A 12,893-nucleotide genomic window follows, 5' to 3' on the forward strand; every position below is an offset into this window, starting at 1 on the left:
GAAACAATCAGCAAAACTAAAAGGCAACCAACAGAATGGGAGACGATATTTGCAAATGACATATCAGATAAAGCATTAGTATCCAAAATCTATAAAGAACTTATCAACCTCAACACCCAAAAGACAAATAATCCAGTGAAGAAATGGGCAAAAGACATGAATAGACTCTTCTCCAAAGAAGACATCCAGATGGTCAACCAACACTTGAAAAAATGCTCAACGTCACTCATCATCAGGGAAATACAAATCAAAACCACAATGAGATACCACCTTACACCCGTCAGAATGGCTAACATTAACAACTCAGGCAACAACAGATGTTGGTGAGGATGCGGAGAAAGAGGATGTCTTTTGCATTGCTGGTGGGAATACAAGCTGGTGCAGCCCCTCTGGAAAACAGTATGGAGGCTCCTCAAAAAACTAAAAATAGAACTACCCTACGACCCAGCAATTGCACTAGTAGGCATTTATCCAAGGGATACAGGTGTGCTGTTTCGAAGGGACACATGCACCCCCATGTTTATAGCAGCACTATCAACAATAGCCAAAGTATGGAAAGAGCCCAAATGTCCATTGATGGAAAAATGGATAAAGAAGATGTGGCGCATATATATATATACATACACCATGGAGTATTATGTGGCAATCAAAAAGAATGAAATCTTGCCATTTGCAACTATGTGGATGGAACTGGAGGGTATTATGCTAAGTGAAATTAGTCAGTCAGAGAAAGACACAAATCATAGGACTTCAGTCATATGAGGACTTTAAGAGACAAAACAGATGAACATAAGGGAAGGGAAAGAAAAATAATATAAAAACAGGGAGGGGGACAAAACAGAAGAGACTCATAAATATGGAGAACAAACTGAGGGTTACTGGAGGGGTTGTTGGAAGGGGGTGGGCTAAATGGTTAAGGGGCACTAAGGAATCTACTCCTGAAATCATTGTTGCACTATATGCTAACTAATTTGGATGTAAATTTAAAAAAATAAAAAATACAATTAAAAAAAAAAACCTAAAAAAAAAAAAGAGTCAGATGCTTAACAAACTGAGCCACCCAGGTGCCCCAAGAGAGCACTTTATATATTCTGTATATTCATAAGTTAACAGATATATGCTTTGCAAATATTTTCATCTGGTCTACGGCCTATCTTTTCATTCCTTTAACAGAACACAAGTTTTACATTTTGATAAAGTCTAATTTATTAAGTTCTTGTTTCATATCTGTAAGTAGTCCAATTTTTCAGCACCCAGAATCATACCTTCCTGTGCTACTTTGTCTTCCCACCTTGTCAAAACTCACATATTGATAGAGGTCTGGACTTTGAATTTCTTTGCTTGATCTGATGATTCCAATAATATACTGCCTTGTTTATTGCAGCTTTATAATTAAGTCTTTTTTTTAATTGTTTTTATTAAGGTATAATTGACCTCTAACATTATATTAGTTTCAGGTGTACAACATGATTTGATATTTGTATATATTACAAAATGATCACCACAACAAATCTAATTAAATCCATCACTATACAGTTACATTTTTTTTTTCTTGTGATGAGGACTTTGTTTTTGAGAAGGAAAGAGAGAGAGACATTTGGGGAGGGGAAGGTGGAGACAGAGAAAGAATCTTAAGCAGGTTCCACTCCCAGCACAGAGCCCAACACAGGGTTGGATCTCATGACCTGAGCTGAAATCAAGAGTCAGACACTTAACCAACTGAGTCACCCCAAGGTACCCCAAGAGATGAAAAGTTTAAGATATACTCTCTTAGTGACTTTCAAATAAGCAATATAGTATTATTAATTTTAGTACATGTTGTACATTATATCCCCATGACTTACTTATTTTATAACTGGAAGTTTGTACCTTTTGATTTTAAGATTTTTGATTAATCTTCAAATTGGGTGGTGTTAATCTTCCAACTATGTTGCTCATTTTCAAAGTTATTTCAACCATTTTTTTATTTTTTTAAAATTTACATCAAAGTTAGCTACATTATAGTGCAATAATGATTTCAGGAATAGACTCCTCAGTGCCCCTTACCCATTTAGCCCATCCACCACCCACAACTCCTCCAGCAACCCTCTGTTTGTTCTCTATATTTAAGAGTCTCTTCTGTTTTGTCCCCCTCCCTGTTTTTATATTCTTTTGGCTTTCTTTCCCTTCTGTTCATCTGTTTTGTCTCTTAAATTCCACATGAGTGAAGTCATGATATTTGTTTTTCTGTGACTAATTTCGTGTTCTGACTATTCTAAGTATTTTGCATATCCATATAAATTTGCCCATCAGTTTGTCAATTGCTACAAAAAAGCATGATGGGATTTTAATTGGGACTGCCATGAATCTACAAATCAATGTAAAGATGACTACATCTTAACAACATTTAGTCTCCCAATACATGGACGTTGTATATTGATACACTTATTTAGCTTTTATTTAATTTATTTTAGGAATGTTCTGCAGTATTCGATGTATAGATTTTTCACATCTTTTGTCAAATTTATGCCTAAAGATTTCATTTTTGGATGTTATCTTAGTGTTTTTATTTCAATACCTGATTTTTGATGCTAATAAATGACAATTGCATTTTGCAAATTAATCTTGTATCCTCCAATCTTGCTAAAAATCACATCACTATTAGTTTTCTTTTTCTAGATTCCATTGGATTTTATACATAGACAGTCATATTATCTGCTTTTTATTTTCTTTCTCTTGCCTTATGGTGCTGCTTAGACTCTCCGATACAATGTTAAATAGACATGGTAGGAGTGGACATCCTTGACATCTTCCTGATCGTAGGAGGTAAATGCTCAGTTTTTCATGATCAACTCTGATGACTGTAAATTTTTCAGATGTGCCCCTTATCACCTTCAGGATATTCCCTTTACTATTAGTTATATGACAGCTTTTTATCAGGAATCAATGACAGTCTTATCAACTATTTTATCTGTATATAATGAGTTAATCATATGGTTTTTCATATTTAGTTTGTTAACGTGATTAAATACATCGTTCGATTTTCTAATGTGAAAGCAATGTTGCATTCCTCGAATAAAACCCTTTATTTCATGATGAATGATCCCTTTTCTATATTGTTGGATTTTGTTAGATTTTGATCATATCTTTTACATTGATGTTCATGAAAGATACCGGTCTATGGTTTTCCTTCTTTGTAATGTCTTTTGTAATGCCTGGTTTTTGATATCAGGGTAATGGTGGCCTCATATAATGAGTTCAGGAGTACTCCTTCCTTTTTAGCATTTTTTGTTTCCTCAAATATTTGGTAGAATTCACCAGCAAAGCCATCTGAACATGGAACTTTATTTGTGGAATGGATTTTAAGTACAAAATCAATTTTTTAATAGAATTCTTCACATTATCTACTTCTTGAATGGGCCTTGGTAGTATGTGTCTTTCAAGAAAGTCATTTATTTCATCAAACTTGTCACATGACTTGCCATAAAGTTGTTCAAAATATTCCCTTTTATCCTTTTAACAGCCTTAGAGTCTATAGTGATGTGACCTCTCATTCCTGATACTGGTAATTTGTATCTTTTTTTTTTTTTTTTTTTTTGCCTTGATCAAACTAGCTTGTGTTTCATTTATTTTCCTCATCATTTCTGTTTTCTATTTTCTTTCTTGTCCTTCCTTTGTCTTTAACTTGCTCTTTTTTCTAGTACGTTAAGGTGGAAACTGAGATTATTGCTTTGGCACCTTTCGTCTTTTCTAAGATAGGTATATAGTGCTATATATTTCCCCCAACTACTATTTAGCAGCATAGCATAAATTTTGATATGCTGTGTCTTCGTAAAAAGTTAAAAAATGTTCTAACTTCCCTTCAATTTTCTTATCTGATGCATGTGTTACTTAGAAGTGTGTTATTTAGTTTCTAAATATTTGGGAACGTTCCAGATATTTTTCTGTTAGTGATTTTTAATTTAATTCCACTGTGGTCAAGGAAAACACTTTAGGCAACATGAATCCTTTATATTTGAGATTTGTTTTATGACCTAGAATATGCTATTTTTTTGGTAAATTTTCTATGTAAACTTGAAAAAAAGGTGTGTATTCTGTTGTTTGCTGGGATAGTGTTTTACAAATGTCAATTAGGTCAAATTGGATGATACTCTACTTCAAATCTCTATCGTCACTGATTTCCTGTCTATTTGTTCTTTCAATTATTGACAGAGAGGTATTAAAATGTATGATGATAATTTTGGATTTGTCTATTTTTCTTGTAATTCTATTAGTTTTTATTGAAGGTTTCTTTTTAGGTATATAAGTGATTAAGACATTTCGTTTTTTAAGTTTACTTATTTTCAGAGAGAGAAAAACAGAGAGAGAGAGAGAGAGAGAGAGAGAGAGAGAGAGACCATGAGCAGGGGATGGGCAGAGAGGGAGAGAGAGAATCCCAAGCAGGCTCCCCACTGTTGGCACAGAGCCCAACATGGGGCTTGATCCCAAGAACCATAAGATCACCACGTGAACTGAAATCAAGAGTCGGCCACTTAACCAACTGAGCCACCCAGGCACCCCAAGACTGTTATTTCCTTTTGACAAACAGATCCCTTTATTACTGGGGAATGACCTTCTTTATCCCTGGTAATATTCATTGCTCTGAAATATACTTTGCCTGATATTGACAAAATCACTCCAACTTTCTTTTAATTAGTGTTAGCATGGCATATCTTTTCCATTGTTTTGCTTGTAACTTCTCTGTGTCTTTATACTTGAAGTGTGTTTTTTGTATGCAGCATACAGTTGGCTCTTTTATCCAATCTGACAACCTCTGACATTTTATTGGGTTATTTACAACATTATGTCATTAAACTTATCATCTTGCTATGTGTTTTCATTGTTGTCTTTGCCCCTTTATTCTTCCTTCCTTTGGAATAATTGAATATTTTTAGTGATTCCATTTTATCTCCTTGTTTTATTAGCTATAACTATTGCATTTTTTAGTGGTTGCTTGTGGTTCTATAGTATATACCTTGAATTTATCTCAATCTACCCTCAAGTGATATATCACTTCCCATATAAGAATCTAACATTAATACCATTTCTTCTCTCCCAATGTTTGTGTTATTGTTGTAGATTTTACTTATATATGTTACAAATCACATATTCCATGGTTTTTGTTTTTGATTAAACATCAATTATATTCTAAGATGATTTGAATGATAAGAAAAATATCATCTATATTTTTTTTTTAATTTTTTTTTCAACGTTTTTTATTTATTTTTGGGACAGAGAGAGACAGAGCATGAACGGGGGAGGGGCAGAGAGAGAGAGGGAGACACAGAATCAGAAACAGGCTCCAGGCTCCGAGCCATCAGCCCAGAGCCCGACGCGGGGCTCGAACTCACGGACCGCGAGATCGTGACCTGGCTGAAGTTGGACACTTAACCGACGGCGCCACCCAGGCGCCCCAATATCATCTATATTTACTCATGTAGCTACCATTTCCAGGGCTCTTTATTCCTTTGGATAGATACATATTTTCATCTGGTATCATTTCCTACTGTCTGAAGGACTTCCTTTAATATTTTTTGGTAGTATGTGTCTGCTGGTGATTGTTTTCAGCTCTTTCTGGGTTCTCCCCTCCCTAAATTTCTGAAAAAATACTTTGTTTTGCCTTTGTTTTAAAAGATATTGTTACTGAGGATAGAATTCATGATTGACAGGTTTTCTTTTAATACTTTAAAGACCAAGCTATTCCCTTGTCTTCTAGTTTACATTGTTTCCAGCAAGAAATTTGCTTCCTTCTTTGTGTTCCTCTCTATGTAATGTGATTTTTCTCTCTCTTGTTACTTTTGATACCTTTTCTATCACACTGGTTTTGAACAATTTGATTATGCTGTTCTTTGGTATAGTTTTCTTCCTATTGCATAGGCTTAGACTTTGTTGAGCTTCTTAGATGTGTAGGTTTATAGTTGTCATCAAATTTGTGCATATGTATGTGTGTGTTTTATTCTGAAATCTGAGTCACTTATGAAAGGATAGTTAATTCTTATTCATGTAAAGCTCCATAAGAATCCCACTTCCCAGGGCACCGGTGTGGCTCAGTCAGCTAAGCATCTGACTCTTGGTTTCAGCTCAGGTCATAATCTCGCATCAGGATCTACGCTGACAGCACAGAAATTCCTTAGGATTCTCTCTCTCCCCCTCTCTCTCTCTGCCCCTCCCCCACTAGCACTGTCTCTGTCTCCCCCAAATAAATAAATAAACTTAAAAAAAAAAAGAATCCTACTTCCCTCCCTCCTATAATTTAAAATCATCTGTAACATCTAGCTTCCATAATAACTGCAATAAAAAAAAAAAAAGGAGGGGCGGTGTAGCACAATAGCTTTTAACCATCTCAGTCAAGAAATGGCTCACAAAAGTCACTTCCCCTCACAATCCAGCTGAAGGTAGTCACATGGCCCCAACGTAACTGCTCTGAAAAGCTGGGAAATGATGGGAGCATGTAGATATTGGAGAACTTTTCCTGCCACAGAAAAGGCAACTCTGAAATAGAGAATAACAGAATTAAAATAATTTCAGAGGATGTGGGTTGGGAAGGGTTCTCTGAGGCAGTGTGGCATTTAAGCTAAGACCTGATGGTTGGAAAGAAGTCAGCTCTGGTATGTGTGACAGATAATCAATATAGTTAAGAGGTCAGAGGCTAAAGCCATATTCCATTAATAAAATATTCCATGCAGAATTGTTCTGAACACTCAAACACAGAACTGGGCTTTCTTCTCCCTAGAGAAAGAGGGAAAATGTTATAACAAAGGTCAAGTCAAAATTTGGAAATCATTTAGAAATAAACAGAATAAAGGGTTCTACAACCATGAAGAAGTCTAGGGTGATGAAAATTTTCCACTCTGGTCAAGAACACGAAAAATACAATAATAAGTATTCTGCATACATACATTGCATAACCTCTTAAGAAAAGCAATTATGGCAAAGACTTTTTCTCTCCAAATGAGGAATTAAGATTTAGGAAATACATATATCTATATGCTAATTAATTAGGTCAATCTCCCCATTTTGATGCCTACTAATTATTAGAAAAGTTGATCTTTGTTAAATCTACACACTAGACTTTAACTCTTCTTACTCATTCCCTCCAGATTCAATCCTTTATTCCAATATTTTATTCTAATATCTTTTTAATCCCCTTACATAAACTGGAAGATGTTGATATTCAAAGATGTCACATTCAATAGCTGAAACATGATTTTAGAAAATGATGGATAAGATGGAATAAGTCTTCTCCTTCTACCTAATCATTTTGTTTTAGAAATAAATGAAAAGTGGACTTTAGAAAGCAAGAAAACACAAGATGAGCAAACATCTCCCTTGGTATGTGCCTTGAAATCTCCATTGTAGGACAGTGATGGCAGCTGAAAGGACAACATCATTGCTTCTGCCGGCATTGTTCTGCTACTTACTACCTCCCTGATCACATAAGTTACTCAGTTCTTTTACTATCCTTCACTACAAACCACAGATTGAAAGGCATAGCACCTACCGGTAAGAGTTGTTGTAAGCATTATACAAGTTACCATATATAAAGCACTTTATAATTTCTCTTTTCTTGCTTTAGTTAGAAAAAATCGCTTCCGAATTTTTAAAGATCATTATTATACCTTTTTTTTTAACACTATAGGCTGATACATACTCTACAAATGACATAACTTTTAATATAATATCGCTTTAATAGATATAACTCAATAAAAGCTAAGAGCAAATAATACATGACTAGGAGAAAAAATACATAGAATGTGAATAGCAGACATCTTTCTGGCTTGACAAAATGACCACTTATTGATACTAATAGACTCTGATCACAGTCAGGATGGGAGTAGGGAAGCATTGCATGTGGTTGTTTTTATTTCTCTGTGGTTTGAGGGTCAACTACAGGAAAAACAGCCAGGCTGCGTGACTATGGACACACGGTTATATCCTGAATACTTCCAACCCTGACCCAAGTTGCAGAGCTCCTGAACATAAACAGAGGTTTAGCTTGAAACAAACTTATTACCATCAAATAGGGAAGAATTCTATCCCATTTCTTTGGTTTTTATCTAAGTGAGAGGCATGGAAACTATTTGTACATTCTCATTCATCCCATGCAAACTTGTCCTGCAACATCAGAATTATAATTCTAATTCAGAATTTCTTTTACTCAAGATATTTCCCTAATTGTGAATAATAATCCCCAATTTCTAATCATGAGACAACTTGGAATCCAAATTATTAACCAAATGATATAAAATGCAAGGCATGATCAACTCGAATCACCTCATTTTTTTCATTTGCTCATTGTTTCACTGGTTCCTTCTAACAATTTTATTAAGACCGGGACAGGAGACATTATCTCAACCTACTTCCACATAGCCGACCTACTGCCATGACACAAAGAGTTCCATTTCTTCTGTAAAACATGAAAGCTGATGCTCAGAGCTCACAGAACAAATCAGAAAGTAGTTTAACTATGCCTGCCCCTACCAGTTGACCTTCATGATAATCAAGTCTTTCCCAATCTGTTTTTGCTAGTTCTTTCACAGTAAATAATGTAATGTAATTGAAACAGTATAAACAAATGACAACAGAGTGTGAGAAGAAAACAGCTGTTATTTCTATAAAAACTAAATTGAATGTTCTGGAAAGGCTCTTGAGAACTAAAATGAATTAGTAAGGATTTAGATATGAACAGGACAATCATGAAGATTGGGAGATTTTTTTTAAACATTTATTTACTTATTTTGAGAGAGAGCTCATACATGCACATAGGTTGGGGGAGGCGATAGGCAGAGAGAGGGAGGGGGAATTCCAAGCAGGCTCCACTCCGTCAGCACGAAGCCTGATGTGGGGCTTGGTCCCACAAACAGTGAGATCATGATCTGAGCCGAAATCAAGAGTCAAGGGCTTAACCAACTGAGCCACCCAGGCACCCTGGGAGCTATTTTAAAAAGCAGTAAGAATTTTCACTGAGATAGTTTCACCTCAAACTGAAAATCAGAGGCAATGATTCATAGGTATTATTAATACCAGAAGATGATTCAAAATTCCAATCAGTAAGTTCCAAAGATCTGTGGACCCACATCAAAAGACTGATGAATAACCGAGTATTTAAATGATTTATGTTATAAAACAATATTTAAGGTAAATATGCATTATTCTATAATTTTCTACTTTAACCAATTGTTTTCTATTCATCAACACACCATATGTCCCAGTATAACGTAGGTTAAGTAATATAGACGAGTCTTCTCATATGTAAAATAAAGAAAACAATTCCTACTCATAAGGCTGCTTTGAGGAGTAGATAAAATTATCCGTATCAAGGAATACTTGCCACATAGTATGATACATTACTCACTAGCTACCACCAATATGCTGGTGAGGGTAACACAATGGTTAAAAGTAATGGCACGAGGAACCAGTCTTCCTTCCATCCCAGCTCAATTACTTATCAACCCGGTGACCTTAGGGGAAGTTACTTAAGCTTTCTGTGCCTCAAATCTTAACACCAGTGAAATGTCCATAATAAGAGCTCCGACTACCCAGGATTAGTATCAGGATTCAATGAAGCAATAAATGTAAAGTTCCTGAGACATAATAAATAAATGTTTAATGTAATAAATTTTAGCCATTATTATTTTGTATATTATTGGCTTTTCGGCAACATAGAGAATTGTTCTTTCTTAGGGCATCAAGATATTTGTTATTACCACAGTCCCTTTGGTTCTGTGCTTCTCACTCTCTAGAAGGAATACAGGACGCAAGCAATTTTACTACAGACAGACCAACAGTGCCATCTAGTGGCAATTTTCTAATAAATTCGCCAACAGAGAAAGGTTGCCCAAAACAGGTAAAAATTTCTACAGGTATGAATTTAATTTTTTTAATTTGTTTATTTTTGAGAGAGAGAGAGAGAGATAGATAAAGGTTGTGAGTGCAGGGTAAGGGCAGAAAGAGAGGGGGACAGAGAATTCCAGGCTGGCTCCGCTTTGATAGCAGAGTGGGGTTCGAACTCCTGAACCGTGGTATCATGACCTGAGCAGAAGTCGGATGCTCAACTGACTGAGATGCCCAGGCGCCCCTGCATTTAATTTTTAAAACAAACTAAATCTAATGTTTTAGATTTGTAAATTTGGAAATTTGTGATGTGTTTTTTAATAATTATTTGAATTCAGTACAACTACAGCCGGGAGAAATTTTTTAAAAACTACAAACCACAAGAAGAGTGCTTGGCAATTATGGTACAAAGAAGACTGGTTTTTTTTTGTTTTGTTTTGTTTTTGTTTTTTTTTAATATGAGCCAAACAATTGGGCTTAAACCCACTGACAATTTCTTTTGTACAGATTTGCAATGCTAATAAATCCGTATGAGAATTAGAAATGTGAATTTTTGGTACAATTTAAATAGCACGAAAGTTATATACCAAGGAATTAAGTTATATTGTTGGATAAAGTATAATCGATACCATACAAGGATCTCATGCAATAGCACCATTCACTTTTTACTTTCTGCAAGTCAAAACTTATAGAAGAACTCAAAACTACTATAATCTAGGGGCGCCTGGGTGGCTCAGTCAGTTAAGCATCTGACACCGGCTCAGGTCATGATCACATGGTTCGTGGGTTCGAGCCCTGCGACAGGCTCTGTGCTGACAGCTCACAGCCTGGAGCCTGCTTTAGATTCTGTGTCTCCCTCTTTCTCTGCTCCTCCCCCACTCACACTCTGTCTCTCTCTCTCAAAAATAAATAAACATTAAAAAAATTTAAAAAAAAAACCCTCTGTAATCTATACTATATGGCAGTCCTCACTTCACTCAGTTGAAATACACATGAATTTCAGAGCCACAATTTACTTAAATAGCACCAATCGTCCAATAGCACAGTTCAAAGTTCAGTTATCATGGTAAATTAACTGTGAGTAATTATGTAAGAACTGCTGGCCCTCTGGTTCACAAATCACCATGTAAATAAAGACGAGCATCATGTTCCCTGAGCAACACGTTTGACACTTCTTTAAAAGTCCGTTGAGGGGGGCACCTGGGTGGCTCAGTCGGTTGGGCGTCTGACTTCGGCTCAGGTCATGATCTCACAGTTTCTGGGTTTGAGCCCCGCGTCAGGCTCTGTGCTGACAGCTTGGAGCCTGGAGCCTGGAGCCTGCTTTGGATTCTGTGTCTCCCTCTCTCTGTCCCTCCCCCACTCATGCTATGCTCTGTCTCTCTATCTCTCAAGAATGAATAAACATTAAAAAAAAAAAAAAAAAAAAAAAGTCTGTTGAGGGGCGCCTGGGTGGCTCAGTCGGTTAAGCGGCCGACTTCGGCTCAGGTCATGATCTCGCGGTCCGTGAGTTCGAGCCCCACGTCGGGCTCCATGCTGACAGCTCAGAGCCTGGAGCCTGTTTCAGATTCTGTGTCTCCCTCTCTCTGACCCTCCCCCGTTCATGCTCTGTCTCTCTCTGTCTCAAAAAATGAATAAACGTTAAAAAAAATTTTAAAAGTCCGTTGATGATTGATCACTGCACATTTGTTATTCAGGTCAAACATCAACAGCAAATCATACTTCCTCCTGGTCTCCCGGTGGTCAACTCACAAGACATTTCACAAAAGTAGATAATCAATAGAGGGAATTAACCTGTAAAGGTGACAGGGTAGCAAAAAAAAAAAAAAAAAAAAAAATGTGGTGACACTGGAAGTGAAATGAGATGTGAACAGAAGGTCTGAAAATGGCAACAGCAAAGCAAAAATAACAGAAACCTGTGCCCCCAGGAAGGGAAGAGCTATGATTAAGTGCTCTGGTAGGACGCTGATTGAATGGAAATGGGTTGTGCAGGAATGAGGTGACCCTGGAATGTTGACTCTGGGCCCTTTGCAGCAATGTGGATATGCAGCCACAGAAACTCTAATGAAGGTGGACTGTCTCCGTACATGAAGAAGGTTCTTATGACAAAACGATGACAACATCCCAGAGGAAGTGGCACCAGCATAAACCATCCCATAAAAGAAACTCTCAAGAGAGATTTCAGAACCGTGAAAAAACTACGAACCATAAGAAGACTGCTTGGCAAATGATTACAAAGGACGAAATGGAAACTGATCCAAACTTAGAGAGGAACATGCAGTTGAATTCACCAAGGCCCAGGAAAGACGCTTGCTCCATATTGTAAGTTACATGATGAGAAGGCAAGCTCCCGTGCAAGCTCCTCTGAACAAGTTTTTTGCAAAGAAATAACACTTTAATTCTCGATGTTTCTAATGTTTTAAATTATAGTGTGCTGAACAAATATTAGCTTCCCTCTTTTTTTGTGTTCCATTTCCCTATATGTTTATGAACCACAGAGAGAGAGTGTTTAATGTTTTGGGAGAACATTTTAAAGGTCAGAGAACAAGGGGTGCCTGGGTGGCTCAGTCGGTTAAGTGTCCAACTTCGGCTGAGGTCATGATCTCACGGTTTATGAGTTTGAGCCCCACATCGGGCTCTGTGCTGACAGCTCATCCTGGAGCTTGCTTCAGATTCTGTGTCTCCCTCTCTCTCTGCCCTTCCCCCACTCACACTCTGTCTCTCTGTGTCTCTCAAAAATGAATAAACGTTAAGAAATTTTTGTTTAAGGGGCGCCTGGGTGGCTCAGTCGGTTAAGCGTCTGACTTCAGCTCAGGTCATGACCTCACAGTTCATGAGTTCGAGCCCCACGTCGGGCTCTATGCTGACAGTTCAGAGCCTGGAGCCTGTTTCAGATTCTGTGTCTCCCTCCTTCACTACCCCTCCCCCACTCTCTCTTTCTCTTTCAAAAATAAGTAAACATTAAAAATTTTTTTTTTTAATTTTTGTTTAAAAAAATAAAAAAATAAAGGTCAGAGAATGACTGTTGTTTTTCCCATTGGGTT

The 12,893-nt window shown here is 36.8% G+C and overlaps 1 protein-coding gene across 2 annotated transcripts in view; it reads right to left on the minus strand.

Moving 5' to 3' along the window:
* The window catches only part of MTHFD2L (methylenetetrahydrofolate dehydrogenase (NADP+ dependent) 2 like), a 148,022-nt gene that overhangs the window by 116,231 nt on the left and 18,898 nt on the right, over nt 1-12,893 (minus strand). The gene's annotated exons all lie outside the window — the stretch shown is intronic.

The sequence above is a fragment of the Neofelis nebulosa genome, chromosome 3, assembly GCF_028018385.1.
Source record: "Neofelis nebulosa isolate mNeoNeb1 chromosome 3, mNeoNeb1.pri, whole genome shotgun sequence".
Classification (NCBI taxonomy): Eukaryota; Metazoa; Chordata; class Mammalia; order Carnivora; family Felidae; genus Neofelis; species Neofelis nebulosa.